The 25,106-nt window shown below is 45.4% G+C and overlaps 2 long non-coding RNA genes across 3 annotated transcripts in view; one reads left to right on the top strand and one right to left on the bottom strand.

The window, feature by feature from the left end:
- Positions 1-22,358, bottom strand: part of LOC306668745 — a 33,852-nt gene extending 11,494 nt beyond the window's left edge. For both annotated transcript variants that reach the window (XR_013765962.1, XR_013765963.1), the window contains exons 1-2: positions 21,475-22,358; positions 1,498-1,560 (exon numbers count right to left, since the gene is read on the bottom strand). This is a non-coding gene — a long non-coding RNA (uncharacterized lncRNA). The remainder of the gene's footprint in view (positions 1-1,497; positions 1,561-21,474) is intronic.
- On the top strand, positions 18,525-18,975 carry LOC306668746. Its single transcript, XR_013765964.1, has 2 exons — positions 18,525-18,634; positions 18,734-18,975. It is a non-coding gene; the product is annotated as an uncharacterized lncRNA (long non-coding RNA).
- Positions 22,359-25,106: the final 2,748 nt, after the last annotated feature.

The raw sequence follows: 25,106 nt of genomic DNA, 5'->3' as shown, positions 1-25,106 counted from the left end.
TAGGAAGTATCTGTGGCTCTCAATTTCCTCATCTGTGAAATAGCAAAGCTAATAGCTACCTCTTAGGCTTAATAGGAAAAGTAAAGATATATAAAGTACCTGCTCCCTTGGAGTAGGCTGAAAAATAGCCCTTCAAAGATATATCTGTTTCCTAAATCCAGGATCCTGGGAGTATTACCTTCAATGGTAAGAGAAATTATTAAGCTGAGGATCTTGAGATGGGAGGCTCATTCTGGATTAACCCCAGGCACAGCCTAAGTGCAACTTGTACCTTTATAAGAGAGAATCAGAGGGAGATTCCATGCACACACAGGTGGGAGAAGTGCATGTGAAGACGGAGGCAGAGGAGGCTCCTTGTGCACAAGACAAGGAGCACCAGCTGTCCCCAGAAGCCAGGAGCAAATGTGAACTGGCTCACTCGTCTCCAGAAACACAAGGAACAGATTCCCCAGGACCTCTGGAGGGAGAGAGGCCCCACAAGCTCCTTGCTTTGGGGCCAGCAAAACTGACCTTGGACTTCTAGCTTCCAGAACTATGAAGGAGCAAGTTTTTGTTTTTTAACCAACCAGGTCTGTGGTGATTTCTTCCAGCAGCCGTAGGAAATGGATGCACCCATTGACTAAGTACCTAATAAATGGTATCCTGATTATTGTTACTGTTATTGTCTACATCATCAAACAGGCCAGCAGGGTGGCAAACTACCCTGCAGGGCAAATCCAGCTCACCACCTGTTTTGTCAATAAAGTTTTATTGGAATACAGCCTTGTCCATTCACTTACATATTGTCTGTGGTTGTTTTAACACTATGGTAGCTGAGTTTCGTAGTCAGCATAGACTATGTAGACCACAAATCTTAGATATTTAGTGTCTTACTCTCTACACAAGAAGTTTGCTGTCTCTTGCAATTAGATGCATCTGACAGAGAATGTAATTGTTTTTGCTTCTTTGTGTACAAACTTTGCATAGTGGTAGCCAGTCTCCAAAGATGGCCCCGGGGAGCCACACCTCCTGGTAGGTGCCCACCCTCTGGTGTGCACTGATTGTCTGAGGATTTGGACTGGGCCAGTGTAACCCATAGGATTTGGCAGCTGTGATACTGCCTGACTTCTAAGCTGGTTCCCGAGAAGCCTGGCTCTCTATCACCATGTGAGAATCCAACTTCCCTGAGACGGCCATGCTGTGAGGGAGTCCACAACAGCCAAGAGAGGAGGCCTCGTGGAGGGAGATGCCCGCCACCTCCAGCTGTGAAGCCATCTGAACCCAGGCAGCAGACAGGTGAGGGGAGGAGCCTCAGGAGCCATCAGGAGACTCCAGCCCCGCTGCCACCTGGCTGCAATGCCAGAGGTTCCAAGAGATGCCTCCTCGCTTCCAGTGCACCCCACAGAACTGCCAGAAATTCTGTAGTAGGAGATTGATTTCTGCCGCTTATTTGGGAGACTGTTTATTACCCAGCAATAGATAATGATTATGGAAAAAAATCTGTGCTTTTCCACGTACCTGTCCTACACCAGGCACAGACAGCAGGTCCTTCACAAAGGACACCAGCATCTTTTGTCTTTCCTGAGGAAATGAAAATAAATTTCATTTATTTTTGTCCGAAAGAAAGAGAAAAAGAGATGAAAAGGAACTACCCCTGGGTGCCATGTGCCTTAGATTCTTCAGCTAAGGCTTAATCTGAAGCAAGGGCGAGGAATGCACATCCGACTCCCCCACCAGGTCAGCTGGGGAAAGGATGATTCCCCCCCTCCCGCCGCTTTCAGCAGGGACTCCGCAAACAGCCAGCTGCTCGGGATGCTGCTCAAACAGGTGACGCACCTTTCAGCTTCAGAAGAGAGATTCTGCGGAGACCCGTGTGGGTGCCAGAGCCAGGCAGAGGGGTCAGCACCCAGGCAGAGACAAATGCTTCAAGGCAATAACAGAGGGAGGTGCCGGGAGAACAGAGAGAAGGTGCCAGTTGGTTATGGAGGGGGGCACCAGATAGGGGCACAGTTGTGAGAAAATGCAGAGTGTGTTTGGGGAACCCTGGTCACCCTGGTCTCTGGCTGAGGTAGGGCAGGGTCCTCTCTCCTCCGTCACCTCCCCCTCTGGCACATGGGCGCAGGCACGTCCGTGCACATACCACATGCACCCTGCACGCACGCCCCTGTGCACACTTGGAACACAAACACACAAGTGCACACACACTACACATTTGTTTACCGACAACCTGACGCACCGCACCAAATGGGAGGTACTCCAGAAGAGAGCAGGCTACCCTCAGGGGCTCCCTGGAAAGCCATCCCTGGCCTCTCCCCAGTAAGTCCCAGGAGCACCCCGACCCCTGGTTGTAACAACCTAAAGAGTAGTCTCCAGACATTGCTGAGTGTCCCCTGGAGGTCAAAATTGCCTCTGGTTCAGACAGACTGCTCTACGCTTTAGTCCTTGGTCTACAAAATAAGGGCCACACTGGTGACCTTTCTCAGGTTCACTGGGAATGCTAAATGAGACGGGATCCGCGCAGCATCTGGAGCAGTTTCCAGCACATTCTGACCATCGGTGATCGTGAGTCGTTACTACAGATGGACAGGCCACCGTCTCGAAGGAAGAGTGGGACTTTGCTTCAAAATCTCCACCGGTTTCCTGGGCCTGCTGTGTGGAATGACTGAGCAGAAAGGGGCGTTTGACAAACAAATGTTCTCCCTCGTGGTGCTGGAGGTCAGAAGTGCAGAGTGTCCCTCTGGAAGCTCTGTGGGGGAAAATCTGTCTCCTCTCCTCCTCCAGCACCCAGAGGCCGGCCCTATCCCCAGGTGGTGGTCCTGCATGCTCTGAATTCGGCTTTTGTCACCACATCTTCCTCTCTGACCCTCCCGCCTCCCTCCTCGGAGGATCAGCTCCCCATCTCAAGACCTTTAGCTTAGTCACATCTGCAAAGTCCCTTCTGCCACACGGGGCAGAGTGTTCACAGGTCCCAGGGGTTAGGACATGGACATCTCTGCCAGGTCATCATCTTGCTACCAGAGGCCCTTAATGCTCTGCCTCATCCACCAGAGGGAAGGAACATCCTCTAAATGGGGCTCTTGATGGATTTATTTTTTTAATTAAACAAAACAAAAAAAAATGGATGCCTGCATTGAAATAGGATATTGATACCCAGTAGATACTTTGAGCGTTTTAGAGACTGTCAAATGAGGACCTTTGGCATCCAGCAGGACAATGGCTTCCCTCATACACGCAATGGGGCAGGTGAGGGGTCTCCTGCGTGGCTCTTCACGTTCTCCCAGACATCAGGGGGACTCTGAGACGGATCGGCCACTCCACGGCTGAGGCTGCTTGTCAACAGCTCATACAATCAATGCTACATTCAGTCCAATAATGTCCCTGACTCCATCCGGCTTTCCTGACGTCCTTGTTTCTGTTGATAGAAATGGACCCTGAAAACCTGCCCAGGGGAGCCCCTTTCTCTCCTGGTTTTTTCTCTCTGCTTCTCCTCTCTTTTCTTCTAAAGCATATCTTCGCCTGGCGGTCACAGTTCCATATAGGTACCTGCCTCCCTTCTGCCCCACATGGATCTCACTCTCCTCTCTCTCACCCCTTTGCTAAAACCAGGCGTGTCCCTCAGAAACCCATGGAGGAGTCCAAGCACCCCCCCCCCCCCCCCCCCAAGGTATTAAGAGGGTGGAAACTTAATTCGACTGTGGAGCTTAGAGGTGATCGGGACTGGATAGACCCATCAGGGATCGCTGTGGCTTTACGAGAAGAGGGAGAGAGACCAGAAGACCACGCAGGACCGTCCACCCGCACACATACATCCCTGCCCCGCGCCCAGCGATGCCCTGTGCTGTCTTGGCACTCTGCCTGCAAGAAGGTCGTGGCCAGATGCAGCCCCACAGTCTGACCAGAAGCACGAGCCAAGATAAACCTCTTTTCATTATAACTCACCCAGTCTGTGGTATTGCTATTCACAACAGAAAACAGACTAATACACTCTCAAACTCGGCCTGGAAAAATCCCCTCATCGACACAGCTGTTCAAAGCTGACATCCAAGGCGGGTGGGGAGGGAGGAGCATCTAACGCTCAGCATATTCAAGATTCAGTCTGAGAAAGTGGAGCCCTAGGTGCCTAGGCCGAGGGTGGGGTGAGGGATGGGAAAGGGAAGTGTCTGATAACAGATGCGGGAATCCTTGGGTCATAGTGGCACAACTTCATGAATATACCAAAAACCACTGAACTGGGCGCTTTAAATGGGCTAAATTATGTGCCAAGTAAATCATATCTCAATAAAACTATTTTTTAAAAAAAGGTTCCATCTAATAGGTTCAAGAAACAAGAATGGGCCTGGTTTCCTTAGGAAATATACCTGCTTTCAGGCATTTTCTATTCTTGGTAACCCAAAAGACCATACAGTTATTTAACATAAATAACAGTCTAGTAATTGAATAAGCAATGCAAATCATAATTGTATTGAATTCCATGCCCCCAAGGAATTTAATCCAGCCTCTTTGCTCACCGGGGTCCTTTTTATCAGGAGTGAGCTGTTCCAGGCCCTCGGCTGGGTCTCCCTCTCAGGGGCTCTGCGTCCACTAGAGGAGACAGGTGGATTAACAGACGGTGACACAGTGATGTGTCAGAGCTAAAATGGAGACAGGCAGAAAGAACTTTGGAAATACAGTGGGAGCCAGAAGATCTGGAAAATGTCGCCCCACCTACCCACTGAAGCCAAAAGCCACTCCAAGGAAAACCTGTCCCTGGTACCTCAACGCCAAGCCACCTTGCCTCACCCACCATGCTCCCGCGTGGTCATGAGTGCCGGGCCCCTGGGCCCTCCCTCACCTTTTGTTCTACCTGTGCCGACCTTGCTGTTCTCCCTAAGCCATCCTGGAAATGGGTTGAAAAGAGGCACTAGGGAAGGGTCCCCGGCAAAGCGGACACTTCATCCCCATCTTCAAGGACAAGTAAGAGGTAGCCAGGTGCTATGGTTGACTCTGTCCCCCAAAGTTCATGTGCTGGAAACTTCATCCCTAAATTTATGTTACTGGTATTTGGAGGTGGGGCTTTTGGGTGGTAATTAAGACTAAGTGAGGCCATGAGAATGGGGTCCCTATGAGAGCATTAGAGTCTTAACTAGAAAAAGAAGAGACCTGAGCTGACACAAGCCCCCCTGCTCTTGAACCGGCAACAAGGCCGTTACCAGACCCGGGCCCCTTGGTACTGGACTTCCTGGCCTCCAGAACTGTGGGAAAAAGATCTCTTTTCTTCAGAACTGCTTTGGTACATGGTATTCTGTTACAGCAGCAGAAAGTAGACTGGGACATCCGGTGAAGAAGGGACAAAGAAAGCCTTCCAAGCCAGGCTCATCTGCACAAAGAACAACCTGAAGGACATTTAGTTGAATTCCAGGAACTATGGGTTGTTCTGAGTGGCGAGGCCATAAGGAGGCATACGTATCAGGTGACAGGGGAACAGAGAGGCCTCACAATGAGCAACATGCTGAGGAGTTAGGATATTATGCTGAGGTCAACGGACTTCAAGAGCTTTTGAGAAGCCAGGTATAGTGGTACCTGACGGTGATCGTAGCTACTCACTCAGGAGGCTGAAGCAGGAGGATTGCATGTTCAAGGCCAGCCTGGGCAATTTAGGAGACCCTGTCTCAAAAAATAGAAAAGACTCGGGGTATAGCTCAGTGGTAGAGCACCCCTGCGTTTAATCTCTACTGCCAAAAAAAAAAAAAAAATGTTTATGACAGACATATGTTCATAGTAGCAATATTCTCAATAACCAAAAGACACAAACAACCCAAATATCCACTAGTGGATGAATTGCTAAGCAAAACGTAGTCTGTCCATACACTGGAATATTATCCTGCCATAAAAAGGATGAAGTGCTAAGACAGGACTTAACATGGATGAACCTGGAAGAGACTGCGCTAAATGAAAGAAGCCAGTCACCAAAATCCCGTTATAGGAAATGTTCACGGGTAGGAAATGTCCAGAATGGTAAGTATACAGAGACAGAGCACAGGGGGAGGCGGCCAGGGATTCACAGAGAGGGAAATGGACGATACTTATGAGTATGGGGGTCCTCTTTTGGAACTAGACAGGGGAGATGACTGTACCACATTGGGAGTATATAAAATGCCGCTGAATCCTATCCTTTAAAACAGCTCCTTCTATGTTAGGTGAATTTGATCTCCAAATTTTAAAAAGCACAAGAGGAACAGCATCCTGGTTCAGTAAATATCTGCCCCACAATTTGGGGGCTTTACAGCACGGAGCAGGCCCGAAACCCCAAGGTAGGTTTCTACTCATACCCAAGTCTCCCAATCCCTCAGGAACCCTGGCCAGCCATCCGAGGGGAGCTTCCCACTCCAGCCAACGCTGCGGCTTTCAAACTGAAACCAAAGAGTTGTGAGATGTAGGCACAGCCAAGCCCACCTCAGGCCTGGGCTCTGCCTCCCGCTGTGCCGGTCACAGAACAGAAATGACACTGATCTGTCTGTAAATGACAGCCCCTTCCCCTCTGACCAGGCCCAGCCCTGCAGAAATCACATCTTCTAAACAGCTCTGGTGACTGCCCGAGTCCCTTCACATCTGCCCTTCTGTAACGTGGGTCTGAGCTTTCCTCCAGAGGATGTTCAGCCCTGGTTTTTAGATCTTTCTTCCAAAACCACAATCATACTCCTTCTTCAGTACAAAAAATTGGGGAGGAACTCAGCAAGGGCTGTGGCAACTTCTGGGACATCGAGGGTCAAGTTCATGTGGCTGTGCATGTCAGAGCCCTGATTTCGTTTCCCAAATGAGCAAGTCTTTATAACAAATGGGGACATTAATTTTTTTCCCTCTTCATCAGCGAGGTCACCTGCAGGTCTCAGGTGCACAGAGAGGAGCGGAGAAAAGCCAAGTCATGCAATTTGCTCACAGTGCTGGTGGGCTCAGTGCAGAGCAGCCTTATAAGACATGGGAAGAATTTAAAAGAAAGTAAAATAAAGAGAAATTTAGGTGAACTTTACAACTTTTAGATTTCCAACCCATTTATGATATTTTACAGTCATTCTCAACTGGGGGTGACTTTACGTCTTTGGGGGCAATGTCTGGAAACATTTTGGGTTGTCACAATGGGAGACGTGGGTGCTATAGGCATCCATTAGATAGAGGTTGGTATGCTCCTTGACACCCTGATATGCACAGATCAGGCCCCCCAGTGAAGGCTAATCCAGCTTAGAGTATCAGTAGTGCCAAGGTTAGAAAACCCAGTCACTACAGTCCCCAAAGAAAGAAAAAGGAAACCAAGTTATACTGCATTTACATGAAAACACTCTTCTTATTTTATGTAATATGTATTGCAGTCAAACAAAAAAAAAGGGGATTCCACATAAGAAGACATTTAAATATAACCCCAATGTTTATTCAAAGGAGTTCTTAATGGCAAAATTCCTAAAGTGGAACGCTAAGATGGAGATTCAAGATGGCGGGCTAGAGGAAGGCCGCATCCCTTGTGGCTCCCAGAGCCAGGATTTGAGCGGTGGGAAGACTGATTTTCTGTGGGGTGGGTGAAAGAGGGATGTCACTAAAACTCAATATGGGACAGACAGAGTGTCTTAGAGACTCAGAAATTTGGGGACATTAAACAAAATAAAAAGACAAGATTAGAGCCCAGCAGTGCTGGTTCAGCACAGAGGGAGGGAAGACGCAGAGAAACACAACGGACAGATTTAGTATGGAAAACCCTGAGGTCAGAAGAGCAGCCTACCTTAGCTGCTCCGGAGCCTGCACTGTGCAAAGGTGCATGGAAAGCACTCCGTGTTTCCCAACTGGCCAGAGAGAGCCGAGAGGCAGCCATCTTGGGGTGGCCTCCCTGGAGGCTCTGCTGCAGAGCCTGGAGACCTGAGCAAACATGGCTACGGAGTCCTGGCAGGGGCCTGCTGCACGGGGAAGGGTGTCCCTAGCAGAACAAGATCACAACGGGCACAGAGAATATTTAACCCAGCGGGAGTCAAATCAGAGAATTGAAGGGGAGCCTGGCTCATGTCCTCCTTTGAGTCTGGCAGCTCATGTGACCAGCTGAAGCGGGCTGGGAATCTGAGAAGGTGGGTGTGAATACACTCAGGGACTAAGCCCAGGAAGCCTGAGGAGCAGAGGGGTGAAGGATTGGCTCCCTCACCCCATGAGTAGACTCCTAGGAAGACTCCTGAGGTCCAGACTCTCAGCAGAGATTGGCAACTGCCAGCCCCTATGGGTGATCTAATCTCCCCACAGCAGTCGCCACCCAGCCAAGCCCCTGAGGCCTGATTAGACCCAGGCTCCATCCTAGACCGCGCAGCAGCTCCACCCTGGGAGTGCACAGACAGAACTCCAGCCGGCAGTACCCTGTTCCATCCCACCTCTTGCTGGGGAGAAGGGAAACTGGGAAAGTTTAAACTCCAACTGGCAACTTGATTAACAATATAAAAAGAGCGAGGGTTTAACAACCCCCGGCCCTTGGCCTCAAGCTCAGTATATAGCTCAAAAAGAAACAGCAAGAAAGAGAGTCGGGCGTAGACAGTGAACATATAGTGTCCTAGAGTATTTTGACCACCTCAGGGGAAATGACTCCTTAATTTTTCATTAAAATCTTTTTTTTCTTTCATTATTATTTATTTTTTTCTTCCTTTTTTCTCTTGTTTTCGGTTTTGCGTGTGTGCTAATTGGTTCATGGAACATCTCCATAGACATTTGTTTCTTTTTTTTCCTCATTTGTAGCATTTTAAAAAAAAAATGTTTCCTTGCCTCGCCTTCTGAGGATTCGGGTTTCTGATTAGTATACTTTGGTTTTGTTTTGTATTGTTTCTCTTTTTGTCTATTCTGCTAGCTTCCAAATTCTATTGTACTCTCTCTCACTTTCCCTTTGTTACTTCTATTTTTTCTCTTCCTTCCTTATAACCATCACATCTTACATCTCTTCTGCATTCTCTATACACTTTTTGAAACTGTAAACTCTTTCCTACCTTCCTTTCACATTTTCTTTCCTCTTAATTAACTGTATTCTTACCATCTTTTAGCACTGATTGGTTTATGTAATGCCTGCACCCACCATTAATGCTGTCGCAATTATTACTGCAATGGATGCCACAGTTGACACCTGTTGTTTGACTTAATGCCAGACACAATACACAGTCCCTTTTGTTTGTGCTGATGGCCATTGCTGACCATACCATTGGTGAGGTTCTGTGGCAATTAAACAGTGTAGACATAATAGAAGAAATCAAGTATGTAGTTCAAGACTATCTATTGTTAGCATTGATTGTTGCTATTATGTGTTTCCCCCTCATCTGTGAGGTACTGAAGATCTACAGGAACACTCTGAGTTCAGGGAGTAGAAACTCTGCTGCTGAACTCAACCAAAAGATAGCACACCTTGCCCCCCTCACACACAAATGAATGAATGCCATTAAATCTTCAGTTATACCTTAATACAAAGAGTAGAAAACATAATAACCCCAACTAATGACCAGGCCTCAAGAAGTAACAGCTAGAGATGGGTCTTTAGGTCCCACCTGTGGACTACCATTTCTATAGCAGAAACAGAAAGAAATAACACAAAGGCTGTAGACACCACACCGACAAGGGGGTCCCAATCAGTCTAGGACATTTTAGCAACTGAAGACCGTGTCCTAAAAAAGACTTAGAGGAATCCACTTCAACTGATGTGCGAAACCAAGACCTCTGCAAACATGAGTGAACAGGTAAACAGATCTCCCCCCAGAAACACAATCCCCCAACAAAGTTACCCATTGATCGTGAGGGAGATAAAACCCCAGAGAAAGATTATAACAAACCGATTACCAAAATGTTCAATGAAAGAAAAGAAGATCTAAGGAAAGAATTGAGGCAATTATAGGAGATGAAAAACCACTTTAATAAAGAAATAGAAGTTGTGGAAGAAATCAAGCAGAACTCCTAGAAAGGAAAGACAAGATCAATCCAATTACAAACTCACTTGAAGGCATCCATAACGGGCTAGATGGTGTAGAGAATAACACCCCAGCCTTGAAGACAGAACTTTAGGCACTGAAGACAGGCCATATGATCTGGAATACACAGAAGGCAGTAAAGGGCAAAAATTATAAAACATGACCAGAATATACAAGCACTCTGAGACAACTTTAAAAGATCAAAATCATTGGGATAGAAGATACAAACTAAAGGCATAAAGAACATTTTCAATGAGATAGTTACAGAAAACTTCTCACATATCAGAAATGAGATAGACAGCCACACACCGGAGTCCTGCAGGACCCCCAAATAGACCCAGTCAAATGAGAAGCTCGCTGAGATATATCATAATCAAAATGCCTAATGTAGAAAATAAGGAAAGAATATTAAAAACTGCAAAAGACAAGCAATAAGTCACATGTAGAGGCAAACCAATGAGGTTGCCTTCTGATTTCTCTGCTCAGACCCTAAAATCAAGGAGTGTCTAGAATGAGATATTCCAAACCCTGAAAGAAAACAACTGTCAGCCAAGGTTATTATGGCCAGCAAAACTCAGCTTCGAATTCCAGGAGAAATAAAAGCATTCCATGACAAAAAGAAATTAAAAGAATTCATGAGCACCAAGCCAGCACTACAATGAATACTCAAAGATAAACTTCACACAGAGGAATGAAAAAGAATTCCCAAAGCCCACAAACAGAGGAAGTTCAATAGAAGAATAATCCACTAAATGAGAGTCAAGACAGGATAAAATATAGCAAAAAAGCAAAATGGTAGTAAACCACAAGCATATATCCATATTAATGCTGAATATTAGTGATCTAATAAAACAAGTAAACGACACAGATTAGCAGAATGGATCAAAAAACAAAATCCAACTCTACACTGTTTACAAGAGACCCATCCTATAGGAAAAGACACCCATAGGCTGAAAATAAAGGACAGTAAAAAATATTCCAGGCACATGGTCCAAGAAAACAAACAGGACTAGCTATTCTCATATCTGACAAAGTAGATTTCAAGCAAAAATTAATCAGAAGAGACAAAGAAAGATATTATGTCCCAGTTAAGGGAACAATCCAACAAGAAGATATAACCATAATAAATAGTTATGCCCCAAATGTCAACATGCTCAATTATATGGAAAGAATATTCCATGATCCTAAATTCCACATAGACCCCAACTAATAACACTGGGAGATTTCAATACACCCTTGCCATCAACAGACAGGTCATCAAAACAAAAATTCAACACAGATATCACCAACCCAAATAGCACTATAAATCAAGAGGACCTAATACACATGCCATAGAAGATTCCACCCCAAAACAGCTGAATTTACCTTCTCAGCCACGCATGGAACTTTTTCCAAAATAGATTATATTTCATATACATATTTTTTTGAAACTTTAACTGTGTTATCAACTTTGGAAAAAGTATCCCAAGTTGAGTTGACATTGTACAGAAATTCATGGTTATATTGGTCTAGAAACATTGAACTTGATTTTTTCCATTTATGCAGGGGTAATGCACTGTATTAAATATGTAAGGTCTTATCTACATGGGTTTGATTACAGAAACTAATAAAGTATTCTCTAAATTTAGAAAAATAGATCATATTCTAGACCACAAAGCAAATTTTAGCAAGTATTTAAAAATTGATCTAATCCCATGTATCCTATCAGATCATAATGGAATGAAACTAGAAATCAACATCAAGAAAAAGAATAGAAATCATATATAAACTCATGGAGATGGAACAATACCCTCTTAAATGAAGAATGGTTCAAAGAGGAAATGAGAATAGAAATCAAGAAATTCTTAGAAATGAATGAGAATAAGACACAGCCTATCGACACCTCTGGGGCAGTGTGAAAGCAGTTCTGAGAAGCAAATTTACAGCACTGAGTGCCCACATTAAAAAATCAGATCACAAACACATAAGCTTCTGCTCAATCTCAAGGCTTTAGAGAAAGACAAACTAACCTCAAATCAGTAGAAGAAAGAAAATAAGATCAGAGCTGAAATCAATGAAACCGAGAATAAGAGAATAATACACAAAATCAATGTAATGAAGAGTTGGTTCTTTGAAAAGATAAATAAAATTGACAAACCCTTAGCCAAACTAACCAAAAGAGTGAGAAGAAGCAAACCAACAAGATCAGAGATGAAAAGGGAGATAACACCACAGAACCCTCTGAAATCCAGAGGATTGTTAGATCCAATTTTGAAAATGTATACTCCAATACACTGGAAAATATTGAAAACATGAACAAATTTGAATACACATATGATCTACCCAAATTGAACCAGGAAGATAAAGAAATCCTAAACAAATCAATACCAAGTAATGAAATTGAAATAGTAATTAAAAGCCTGCCAAAAAAGAAAAGTCCTGAACCTGATAGATTCTTGACTCACTTCTACCAGACCTCTACAGAAGAACTAACACCAGTCTTTCTCAAGTTATTCTAGGAAAGTGAAAGAAAGGGAACACTCCCAAATACTTTTTAGAAAGCTAGTATAACCCTGATAGCAAAACCAGACAAAGACACATCAAGGAAAGAAAACTATAGACGAATATTCCTCATGAACATAGATGCAAAAATCCTAAATATCAGCAAACAGCATTCAAAAACACATCCAGCAGACGATACACCATGATCAAGTGGGTTTCATTCCAGGGTTGGTGCTATATATTCAAATCAATAAATGCGATTCATCACTTAAACAATAACCACAAAAATCACATGATCATCTCAATAGATGCTGAAAAGGCCTTTGATAAAATCCATTATTCATTCATATTAAAAATACCAGAGAAGCTAGGGATCCAAGGAACTTATTGCGATATCATAAAGATCATTGATAACAAACCCAAAGCCAACATCATACAAATGGAGAAAAAATAAAAGCATTTCAACTGAATTATGAAAAGACCAGGCTGTCCATTCTCACCACTCCTATTCAATCTAGTCCTCAAAACCCAGAGCAATCAGGTAAGCAAAGGAAATAAAAGAGATACAAATAGGAAAGGAAGTCAAATTATCTCTGTTTGCTGACTAGATGATCCTGTACTTAGAAGATCAAAAACAAAACAAAACAAAACAACAACAAACAAACAAACAAAAAAAAACTCCACCAGAAGACTTCTAGAGTTTATAAACAAATTTAGCAAAGTAGCAGGATACAAGATCAACACCCATACATCAATCGTTTTTCTATACTCCAACAGTGATTCAGACAAGGAAGAAGTCAGGAAAACCATCCCATTCATAATAACCTCAAAAGAACAAAATAAAATATTTGGGAATTATTCTAATCAAGGAGACAAAAGAGTTCCATAATGAAAATTATAGAACTCTGAAGAAAGAAATTAAAGAAGGTCCTTAGAAGATGGAAAGGCCTCCTTTGTTCTTGGATGGCAGAATCGATATTGCCAAAACGGCCATACTACCAAAAGCAACATAGAAATTCAAGGCAATCCCCATCAAAATGCCAAATACATTCTTCACAGAACTAGAAAAATATAATTCTTAAATTCATTTGGAAGAAGAGACCCAGAATAGCCAAAGAAATACTAAACAAGAAAAGTGAAGCAGTAGGCATCACAATACCTGATCTGAAATTATGCTACAGAGCTATAGTAACAAAAATAGCATAATATCAGCACCAAAACAGACCAAAGGAGGCCATGAAGACCAAAGGAATAGAATAGAAGACACAGAGGCAAACCCACAAACCTAGTCATCTGATATTTGACAAAGTTGCTAAAAATGTATCCTGGAGAAAAGACAGCCTTTTAAACAAATGGTGCTGGGAAAACTGGATAGCTATATGTAGAAAAATGAAGTTAGACACCTATCTTTCACCCTGCGCAAAACTCAAATCAAAATGGATCAAAGACTTAGAAATTAGAACAGAAACTGTATAACTGCGAGAAGAAAACAGGGGGTCGACATTGCATCATATAGGTGCTGACGCCCACTTCTTAACAAGACCCCCAGTGCACAAGAAATAAAATAAGTGGGATGCCATTAAGCTAAAAACTGTCTGCCCAGCTAAGGAATTTATTAAAAGCATTAAGAGAGAGCCTACAGAATGGGAGAAAAATCTTAGCTAGTCACTCCACCAACAGGGGATTAATATTCAGAATATACAAAGAACTCAAAAACAGCACCAAAGAAACAACCCAATCAATAAACAGGCAATAGAACTCAAGAGAAGAAACACAAAAGACCAATAAATACATGAAAAGTGTTCAATATTTCTAGCAATCAGGGAAATTCTGGACTACCCTACGATTCCCTCTTACTCCAGTCAGAGTGGCAAGGACCAAGAATACAAACAATAAATGCTGGTGAGGTTGTGGGGATAAAGGTACACTTGTATATTGTTGGTGGGACTGTAGATTAGTATAACCACTCTAGAAAGCAATTTGGAGATTCCTCAGAAAATTAGGGATGGAACCATCATATGACCAAGCTATTCCACTCCTGGGTATTTTCCCAAAAGATCCAAAACTGACATACTATAGTGAAACAGCCACATTGATGTTTATAGTAGCATAATTCATAATAGTAAAATTATGGAATCAACCCAGATGCCTGTCAATAGATGAATGGATTAATAAGTTATGTATATATATAAATTATGCATATATATATAAATTATATATATATACAAATACACACACACATAATGGAGTTCTACTCAGCCATCAAAAAGAATGAAATTGTGGCATTTGCCAGTAAATGGATGGAAATGGAGAAATCATGCTTAGTGAAATTATTCAAACTCAGAAACTCAAAAGTTGTATTTTTCTCTCATATGTAGAAGCTAGAGTAAAATAAAGGAAAGGAAGAGGGAAGGATAAGATTACATAAAGAACCAATCAAATACAAATTAATAGATGAGCAAAGGGAAGTCTAGTAGAGTTGAGGAAGGAGTAGCGGAGGGGAAGGGCAGGATAGAAAAGGGAGAGGGAAAAGGGGGATCATAAACTAAAATAAATTTCCATGCATATATGAGTTTGTTGGGATGAATCCAACTACCATAAAGCTCTAATTAAAATAAATTAAATTAAAGGTAGGAAAAAAGATAACTTAATAATATGGAATCCCCAAAGCTTCTTCATCTTTTTCATTTTTCAACAAAACAATAGACTAAAAATTGCTTTTGAATATGTGCCTGAAATGCCCACAGAGGGAATGGTAACTCCGAAGAGCAAGTCCGAGCTCTATTTCCAGAAGAATAAGGGGGCTTCCACCCTCAGGTTGCACAAAGTGTGATTGATTCTTTAATAAAAATGCAAAAATGCTATAATGACGGACAAAGAGGAGACTCATTTCTCTTGGAGTGTTCAGAAAAAGTTCAGAAAAAGTTGCTATGTCAGAGAGTTCCAGGACCCACTAGAAGCTGGGAGAAGACATCTAGTGTAAGAAGGAGCATGGCCCTGCCAGGATCTTGATTTTAGACTTGTGGCCCCAAGAGCTGTAAAGAATAAATTTCTGTTTCAAGTCACTGAGGTTGTGGGACTGTGTTATAGCAGCCTAGGTGACTAATACAGATATAAAGCATTTAAATAATGTAATTTTTTTCATTTTGAACAATTTGATAATGGTAATCAATGTGGTGGTGAGCAAAGGGAGAGTTAGTGTTGAAAAGATATCAGAAAACATGTCATATCTCTTCCTGCCTTCGTGAAGGAGGTGATTCAGGAAGCAGTGAAAAAGGAGGAGAGTGATAGAAGGAGATAGTTTGATGATCTGAGAACTATGCCAAAAATAACTGTAAATTCTAAACTAAGGCAAATTGTAAGGTAATATCAATGCCAAACCTTGACTACACCAACAACTGGGATCTATTGAAACCCTAGATGTAAGTAGTGTCAAGCACAAGAACTATTTAATATCAGGCTGTGACAGGAAGAAAGAGATTACTGAAAAAGAAAAGGGAGAAAGAAGGGGGGATCAACAAACAGCTGCAAGTGGAAATAAAAAATACAATTCCACTTACAGTACCCCAAAACATCAAATAAATTTACCTGTATCTCAAAACCTACACTACGAAAACTTGAAATTGTACGGAAAGAAAAGTTTTAAAGACTAAAATGAATGATATGATATACTATGTTCATGGATGGGAAGAATTAAATTGTTGTTATGGTTTGGATATGAGGTGTTCCCCCAAAGCTTCTGGGTTAATGTTGGAGGTGAATGATCAGATTATGAGAGCTCTAACCTAATCCATGGGCTAATCCATTTGAATGGATTACTGGATGGTGTCCGTAGATAGGTGGGGCATGACTGGAGGAAGTGATTCACTAGAGACATGCCTTAAGGATTATATAATTTGTCCCTGGATCCTTCCACTCTCTCACTCTTTGCTTCCCAGCAGGTGAGCTGCTTTCCTTCACCACTCCCTTCTGCCATATGTTCTGCCTCACCATGCTCCCAGAGAAATGGAATTATCTGGAACCCTGAGCCAAAGTAAACTTTTCCTCTGCTAAGTTGTTCTGGCCAAGTATTTTGGTCACAGCAAAGGAAAACTAACACAATAGTTAAGATGTTGATTCTCCCCAAATAGATCAATAGAGTATATTCAACATGACCCCAACCAAAATTCCAGCATGGTGTTTTGTAGAAATTGGCAAGCTGATTCTAAAATGTTTGCGAAAATGTAATACCTAGATTTGAGAGGAAAATTTTTTAAAAAGGAGAAAGTTGGAGAACTTATCTGGCAGTGTAGTAGTACTGGTTAAAAAGATAGATTTAAAAAATTAAATAGACCCCCAAAATTGTTTGAAAGACAGATCAATGGGACATGAAAAAGAGTTTAGAAATATATCTTCAGGAAAATGGCTGATTTATTTTTGACAAAGGGATCAGGTAATTCAATGAGGAAAGAAAGTTATTCTACAAAGGGTGGCAGAATAACTGAATATCTACATGAGAAAAAATAAACACCAAATCTTGCAATATACCATGCACAAAAATTACCCAGAAGTGGATCATAGACTTACACATGAAAGTCAAAACTATTAAACTTCTAGAAGAAAATCTGATATTGGGCAGGCAAGAATTTCTAGGATAAAACGTAAAAGTCAGAGACCATAAAATAAAAAGTTGATATGTGGGACTTTATCATAACATAAAACTTGTTTTCATGAAGGACATAGTTTAAAAATGAAAAAAAAAAAAAAAAAACATGACTCAGAAAAAAGACGTGTCTAAGTGCTTCTGGATCAGAATCTTAAATAACTTCTATGCCTGAATCATGTGACAACCTAATTTTAATAATTAAAAAATATAAAAAGACATTCCTAAAAGAAAACATGAATGCTCAATAAGCACATGAAAACATGCCAAAAAAAAAAAAAAAATAGCCATTGTGTAAGTCAGTTTCCCATTACTGCAACAAAATAATTGAGATAATCAACTTAAAAAGAGGGAAGGTTTATTCTGGCTCTCTGTTTTGCAAGTTCCAGTCCATGGTCAGGTGGCCCCATTGTTTCTGGGCCTGTGACAAGGCAGTACAACATTGTAGGAGCATATGGATGAGAAGGCTGCTCATCTCATGGTGGTCAGAAAGCAAAAAATAGGAAGAGACCAGGGTCCCAAGATTCCATTTGAAGACACACCTACAGTGACCTCCCGTGACCTCTGACTAGGCCCCACTTTTAAAGCACCAGGGGCTGGAAACCAAGCTGGCAACACCAGCTTAGATAAAACTTTTTTTGGCTTTCCAAATCCAAACTATAACAGTTATCAAGGAAATGCAAGTAATAACCACACGAGCTACCAGCACACACGGTTTCAAATGGCTAAACTCAGAGACTCACCATCCCATGTACCATCCTGGATGGGAGCAACCAGAACTCTTGTCTGTTCTCAGTGGAAATATAAACATCATGCATCCACTTTGGAAAAATGTCTGACAGTTTCTTATAAAACACACACACACACACACACACACACACACATATATATATATATATATATACTCCTACCAGACAAGCCAGCTACTCTTAGATATTTGCCCATGAGAAAGAAAAACACAAAGACTTGTATACAAAGTACAGCAGCTTGAGTCATATAATATGCAAACCCTAGAAACAACCCAAATGTCCACCCACAGGTTAATGGAAGAATAAATTCTGGACCACACCTCAGCAGTAAAAGGGAATGAACTACCAATAAATAGAACAATGTGGGTGAATCTCAAAAAGCAGTTAGACACAAAAATCAGTATCACCTATATGATTCCATGATATGAAAATCATAAAGATGCAAAGTTACAGTGACAGCAGGCAGGTCACATGTGAAAGGGAGACTGGCTTCCAGGGCCTTGCAAAATCTCAGCAGGTGCTAGAAATATCCGTACCTCCATCAAGGTTATGACAGTTACCTGGATATGCACATTTGTCAAAGCATCAAATCATGTATTTTTTTTTTTTTTTTTTTTGCAGTTTATTGCATGTAAATCACACCTCGAAATCATGCGAGCCTCAGCAAAGAGCTTGATATTTTTAGAGCCTGAGGAGGCTGGGCTGGGTTGTTGCTTCTCTCTGTTTCAGCAGTCCATAGCATTCGGGTGTTTTGTTGACATGCAGCTGGTGACCGGAATTCTGTTTTCCTCTGCTGAATTATGTGCAAGTCTCTCCAGCACTCAGTAAAGATGACGGTAAGAGGGTTTGAGATCAATTCTCATCTTGTGTGCTCTGCGGCAGGAAACTCTGATTGTAATTCCCAGCCTTCTCTCTCTGTCGGCCTCTCTTTCAAGACACAGAGAGACTGAAAAATGTGTCATTTACCTGAAAGAGGGAGGCCAGCCTGAGACAGGAGTCGCTCAGCACAGCCTCTGATTAGGAAGCGCTAAGTGGCTGGACTCTGCTCTGCCCAGGTCCTCTGCAGGAGCCCTCGTGGGTACACCTGCTCCCAGCATGGCGAATTGGATCGACTTGGTTCATCAGATTCCCACCCTCAGCAGAACTCAGATCACAGGCTTGCGGGGCCAGACAGAAGCTGGAGAAGCCCAAGAAGGATCAATACCTCTGGACCCTCCTGGGCAGACGGTGGAGGAGGTGAATCCTTGGACAACTAACTGCTACCCTGACCGTGAGTGGCCAGGACATTCAAAAGGTAACAGGCAATCTGAGGCCCAAGGTGGACAATCGGAGGGCCAGAGTCAAAGTGCCTGTCTCTGGGGTGTAGCCAGTCCCTGGGGGCTCAGATGACTGGATGCCCCAGGACCAGGCAGTGGAGTAAGGAGCAGGTCTTTCCAGTGTGGACTTCCACCCTGGCCTCCCCTTTATCCCACCCCACTCAATCTCAACCCCAGAGGCAGATCATCTGGAAAATGCACTGCATCCTCTCTTCCAGACCCTTCCGTGCCTTCCCTTTGCATGTAGGATGAAGTCCAGGACCAGGAGACCCCGTGCATGAAATCATCCCTGGGGACATTGCTCATAAAGCAGACTCCGAGGTCCTGCTCAGAGCCCCTGATTCCACAGGTCTGCGCCAGACCCTCTGCACTGACAACCAGCCCCTGTGATAAGCCGGAAGCAGGTGACCCAGACCCCACTGTGGAAATTCTGTCCTCCAGATTTAGCCTCGAACGCCTCTCCTGTCGCCTGGTGCTCCACCCTCCCCGATGGCAGGGGGCTCCTTTCTCCTCCATGTGCCAAGGGCTGTCCCACTGGCAGGGTCCAGAAGGGGCCTGGCTAGGCTTGAGCCACCGTCTCGATCTCCGGTTCCTCTCCCTCTCGTTCTGCCGTGTAGACCATTCTTATTCCCTCAACCTCGTAGAAAGTGCTATTTTCGACTGAGCTTCAAGACAAGCTATCAATACACGTCTTTTCTATAGGAGATACTGGAGCCAAGTTGTGGATGTAGCTCGGGGATGCTGTCCTTACTTAGCATGTGGGAGGTGCTAGCTTCAATCCCAGTACAGAGGGGGCGGGGGAGAGAGAGAGAGAGAGAGAGAGAGAGAGAGAGAGAGAGAGAGGTTTCTGATCCTCTGGCAAAAACCTATATCCATAAGAACATTCTGGAACCACTGGCATCCTTTCCTGTTTCAAGATATGACAGTGGCCTGTGTTTCTCTACCAAGAGGGTCGATTTCTGCCCTCAGCCGATCCCACCCCTTCTGAGTAGCTGTGTGTTGAACTCCCTTCTCTATCTACACTGCAAGAGCCTTCGGGCTCTTTCCTGCTCTGCCGAGTCCTAAGAGCCGAGCATGCTGCCTGGCATGACCAAGGCTGGTTGAATATTGGCCGTGGGCACTGGAGGCAGCAGGCAGTTCCTAGAGGTGCTGCTCTCAGGCACCACAGACCCACCCTGGGAGGGCTAAGAATTGGCTTCCCCAGTTCTGGAGGCTGGGAAGTCCAAGGTGAGGGCCCTGCATCTGCTGGAGGACTTTGTGCCACATGCTCTGGTAGCAGAGGGTAGAAGGACAAGATAAGGTGACAGCAGGCCAGCAAGGGGCAGATCAGGCAGCCCCAAGTTTCACAACTGGCATTGACCTGTTCACAGGTGGAGCCCTGGTGACTTGCGCACCCCATTCAGCCCCGCCTCCCAACCCTGTTGCACAGGAGACGAAGTTTCCAATCTGCTTTGGGGGGACCCTAAGACGCCCTCGTCACCCGCTGCCTCAGCTGCAGAATCCCGGGCCCAGATTCAGCTCATCTGGAAGTCCACGTCTCCTCAATTGTCTTTTTTGGAATAATAAATACATCCTGAAAAAGATGTGCAATAAACCTATTTTCCTTAAGAGTAGTGGGGAGGTGTCTGGTCATTTGAAAACTCCTTCCTCTGTGTGAGTCAAGTGTTTTGTTCCCCAGCACTGGTCCCCAGGAGATATTCTGGGGCCCCTGGGACTCTGCCAGGAGATAGATGGTATCAGTATGTGACAACTCCTTAGAGTTGTAAGCCATATTTTGTGTCCACATTCATGGTTTTTCATCCTACTTTAAAAGACAAAATTACTGGCATCCAAGAAGCATCATCTTTAGGGCAGAAAAAAAACACCAACATTCAAGACCCAGCCCGGCACCTTACAAAGGGAGAACTCCAGCCAGACCATCCGGGAAAGGGCTGCAGAAGCTTCTGGGCATGAAAGCCCTCTTAGGATAAATGCCACGCTGAGCATTCCAGCGTGTTCTCTCTGGAGGACCTCGGCCAGGTGCTCCAGGCCATGACACCCGCCCTCCTTCTCCCCCTTCCCCATCTCTGCCCAAGGTCTGCATAAGTGATTTCCATTCTACAGGCATGGGGACACGCGGACGAGGCAGGTCACTGAATGTTCCCACCGTCCCCAGGACCTGAAAGAGGCTGAACCTTAATAGAAGGAGAAAGGAGGAGGAGTGGGAGGAAGGAAAGGAAGAAGAAGAAGAACACTAAAGCCAGGCTTGTTCCCCTCCCGTCACTCAGACTCCCAGCACTGGGAGCCAGCGCTGGGTTCTGGAATGTTCTGCGAAGTAAAGATAGCTCTCCCACCCCGCCACCTCCTTCTCCAAACCCCACCTGCTTGTTGCTGTCTCTGGAGCAACACCTCCCGCAAGGCTGGGCGAAACGGGGGCTCCATCTGCCCCTGCACTTTCTGGAGATGTCTGAAGGTAACTTTGCACGGCTTCCCTTGCCAGGAGGCTGAGAAGCCTTCTGCAGCGCCACCCGGCTCCATCCTCACTGCAGAACCAGCTGGTACCAGAGCCAGCCCCTGGTGCCACTCAGCCAGATGGCAGGGGAAGCAAAACAAAAGTGACCTTGTTAGCAGAATGCGTCTTCCCCAGGAGGAGCTATTTTTGTTGTGGTTGTGAACTGAAGCTGTCTCGGCTGAGTTCCCCCTTCCCCGCGAGGCTGCGGAATGTTAATTTGTTCCAAAGTTCAGTATTTTGATTAGAACCAGGAGTGCCAGATTTTGTCGGAAACATTTGGGGACGGGGTAGGCCCGTGTGTGTGCTGGCTCCCTCCCTCTCTCCTTCGCTCTCTTGGCCACCAGACAAAGTAAATGTTGTTGCCACAGCTGCTCCAGGGGAACAGCCCCTGGCACGGCAGAGCCCAGGGCAGAACAGGCTCCTCCCTGCAGCTGTGACCTTACGGCCACAAAGGCACCCAGACAGTATACAGGGAGGACGCGCCCAGGGTCCATCTGGAAACGGCCAGGAACAGGGCCCTGAGTCTGGAACAGAGGGGTTCTCAGAAAGTACGTGCATGCACCGCCCCCAGACCCCAGGCGGGCGGCTTCTGCAACCCGGGGGCCCTGGTCAGAGGTCACTCAGTTCTGGATTCCACTTAGTTCTGGACTCTGGGAAGCCTCCGTCTCTGGCTGCCCTGGGTTGTCTTTCCCTGACCTCCTGCACTTTCTCTGTCTCTTTTCAAATGAGTTACGAACCCAAGTACTGGAGGGCTTTTTTGCAGGACAAAATAAACAGATAAGATGAAGGTGCCCTCAGCCCCCGCCCCCAGCCCAGCCTGGCGGGCTCCCCAGGTACTCAGGTCCACACACCTGGCAGGGACCTCACAGCACCCCATAGCATCACACCCATGACTTCTTGTCAGTCCAAGGGTGAAAAATGGCTTTTGTTCTGTCTTGTAGTGCCGTGGAGTGTGGACTCTGAGTCCAAGTTGGTTGGGGCCTGATCCTGGCCTGTGGCCGTAGTAGTAGCAGGGGTGTAGACAAGAGGGCGATTTCCAGGATGGGTGTTCTGTTCCTCCCCGTTGGGACCACTGAGGCTCAGAGTGGGGAGGGACTCCCCTGGAGGCACTGAAGCCACAAAACCAGAACCAGGCCAATGTCCCATAAGCCTCTCCTCCTCTTCAGGGCCGACACTGACTGACCAGAAGCAGTTTCCTGTCGGCTGGGTTAAGAGGGACTCTGAGGTACAGCAGTCTTATTTGCAAGGTGCACCTGTGGATAGCCAGTCTCTGCACTGGGTCCTTAGGGAGAAGAAGGCATGTGTCCCCAGCCACCTGGGGGCTTTCCCAACATTTCATTCATACTGAGGTTTAAACACCCGAGAAATCAACAGGTGCATTTATCAGATAATGGGATCGTCTTTACAGTTTTGAAATGTATAAAATGTTTCCGTGAAAGGAGCCCCTGCCTCCTCAGGAAAAATTTTGCTTCATTGAAGAATCTGTTTGTAGGCAGGAAGTCACCTGTAAGGATGCTAATAGCTCCCCTTCGTTTAAAGACGAGGACTTGCGGGGTTGACAAGCTTCTCTCTGTATGTGTTGGGTTTGGGGTTCATTTCTTTACATCCACACGGAGAAGGGCCCTTTGGCTCAGGGACGACATCGGCCCTGCCCCCTGGTGTGTTCAGGGGACTGGGGGAATATGTCGACCTGAGCTTCCATGTCCTTTTAACACATCCGGATCTGTGCATGGCAGCGTTACCAGTGGACACTTATGGATCGACCTTGTGTCCTAGAGATGGCCTAGCTATACATCCAAGTGCACTGGTTAAGAGAATTTCTTTTTTTAAAAAAAATTTGTTCTAATTAGTTGTATATGACAGTAGAATGCACTTATACATTTTATTTCATTCTTCTTTAACACTGAGTAATATTCCACTATATGTATATATAAAACACACACACACACCACATTTTCTTTATCCATTCATCTGTTACATCTGTTAAAGGGCATCTAGGTTGATTCTATTGTGAACTGAATCACCCTAAACATTGATGTGGCCGTATCACTGTAGTGTGCTGATTTTAAGTCCTTTGGGTATAAAGCGAAGAGTGGGATAACTGGGTCAAATGGTGGGTCCATTCCCGGTTTTCTGAGGAATCTCCATACTACTTTCCATATTTTTTAAAGCCTGAGGCATCGTGTTATTCTGTTTTATAAATAAGGACACAAAGTGTCTGTATTAAGCTCTCAAATCCTGGAAGACCAGCTCTGAGAGAAACAAAAATTTCCATCCTCACATGAGTTAGGGAAATGTGGGATTAAACAGAAGTAACCTGAGCCAGGCGCCTGTCATCCCGGTGGCTCGGGAGACTGAGACAGGAGGATCTCCGGTTCAAAGCCAGCCTCAGCAACCACAAGGTGCTAAGTAACTCAGGGAGACGCTGTCTCTAAATAAATGGGCTGGGGAGGTGGCTCAGGGGTCGAGTACCCCCAAGTTCACTTCCCATACCAAAAAAAAAAGCCAAAGTTACTTTCTAAATATGCAAAGAATACACTTCATTTAACAAACCCAGTTGGTCTTGGGACCCCTCTGGACCCCTCTGGAGAGGACTTTGAGATAAATGTACAGGAATGCTAAACAAGAATTCTGTGAGTGGAAGGTCCATCCCGGATGGGGAGCGGGAACTGGGGGCAGCCAGCGGTGGGCAGAGGTCCACTCTTCTTCCCCTCATGCCCTCCCCCGCCCTCCCTCACACACGCTGGTGAGCGACCTTGTAAGAGCCCGGCTTGTGAAGGACCACGTCCACAGGAAGATGGATAAGGAATGAGGCCACCTCAGCCTCACAGTCCATGGGTCAGGCCATCGGGGCCCCCACTGCAAGTGTCAGAAGGCCCAGGGCACTGGCGGAGGAAGCTAGCCACTCAGACCTCTGCAAGTCCACAAGGAAGGGAGGGAAAATTAGAATTTACGAAGGGCGAGGAGCCGACAGGGAGGGCCTGGGAGGCGGAGGAAGATGGCCTCGGCCCACCGGCCAGGAGGCGCCCCCAGCCCTGCGGGGAGCAGCCTGCGTCCACTGTCAGGCCCTCCTGGCGCGCAGACCGGGTGCGCAGAACAGAGAGGGAGCGGGAAGGACCAGCAGCTTCTTGGGTCACCAGATCTGGTGCCTTCCTGGCCACAGGCCACCAGGGTGCCAGGCTGAAGCACTGCCCCTGATTCTCCGGAGGAAACCGGAGTATTTCCAGCCTTGGTGAGGAAGGACCTGGACCCGAGCAGGGTGGAGGGCCGGGAGGGAGCAGGAGAGCCAGACAGGACCGGTCAGGAGGTGGAGATCCAGGCCTGGGACGCGCCTGCGGAGGCAGGAGGGCAGGTGACTGCCGGGCGCGCTCTGGGGCTGTGGTTCCCTCCAGTGACCTCTGGGGGACCCTGGTGGAGGAGGGTGGCCTGTCTGAGTCCGGGCGAGGGTCCAGGTTGATGTCTGGTGAGCGTCTTCCCGGAAACCCTGGGTCTTAGCAAACC

Source organism: Sciurus vulgaris, assembly GCF_902686455.1.
Source record: "Sciurus vulgaris genome assembly, chromosome: 8".
Lineage (NCBI taxonomy): Eukaryota > Metazoa > Chordata > Mammalia > Rodentia > Sciuridae > Sciurus > Sciurus vulgaris.
The sequence above is the reverse complement of the archived record's forward strand: the minus strand, read 5'-3'. Positions and strand labels throughout refer to the sequence as shown.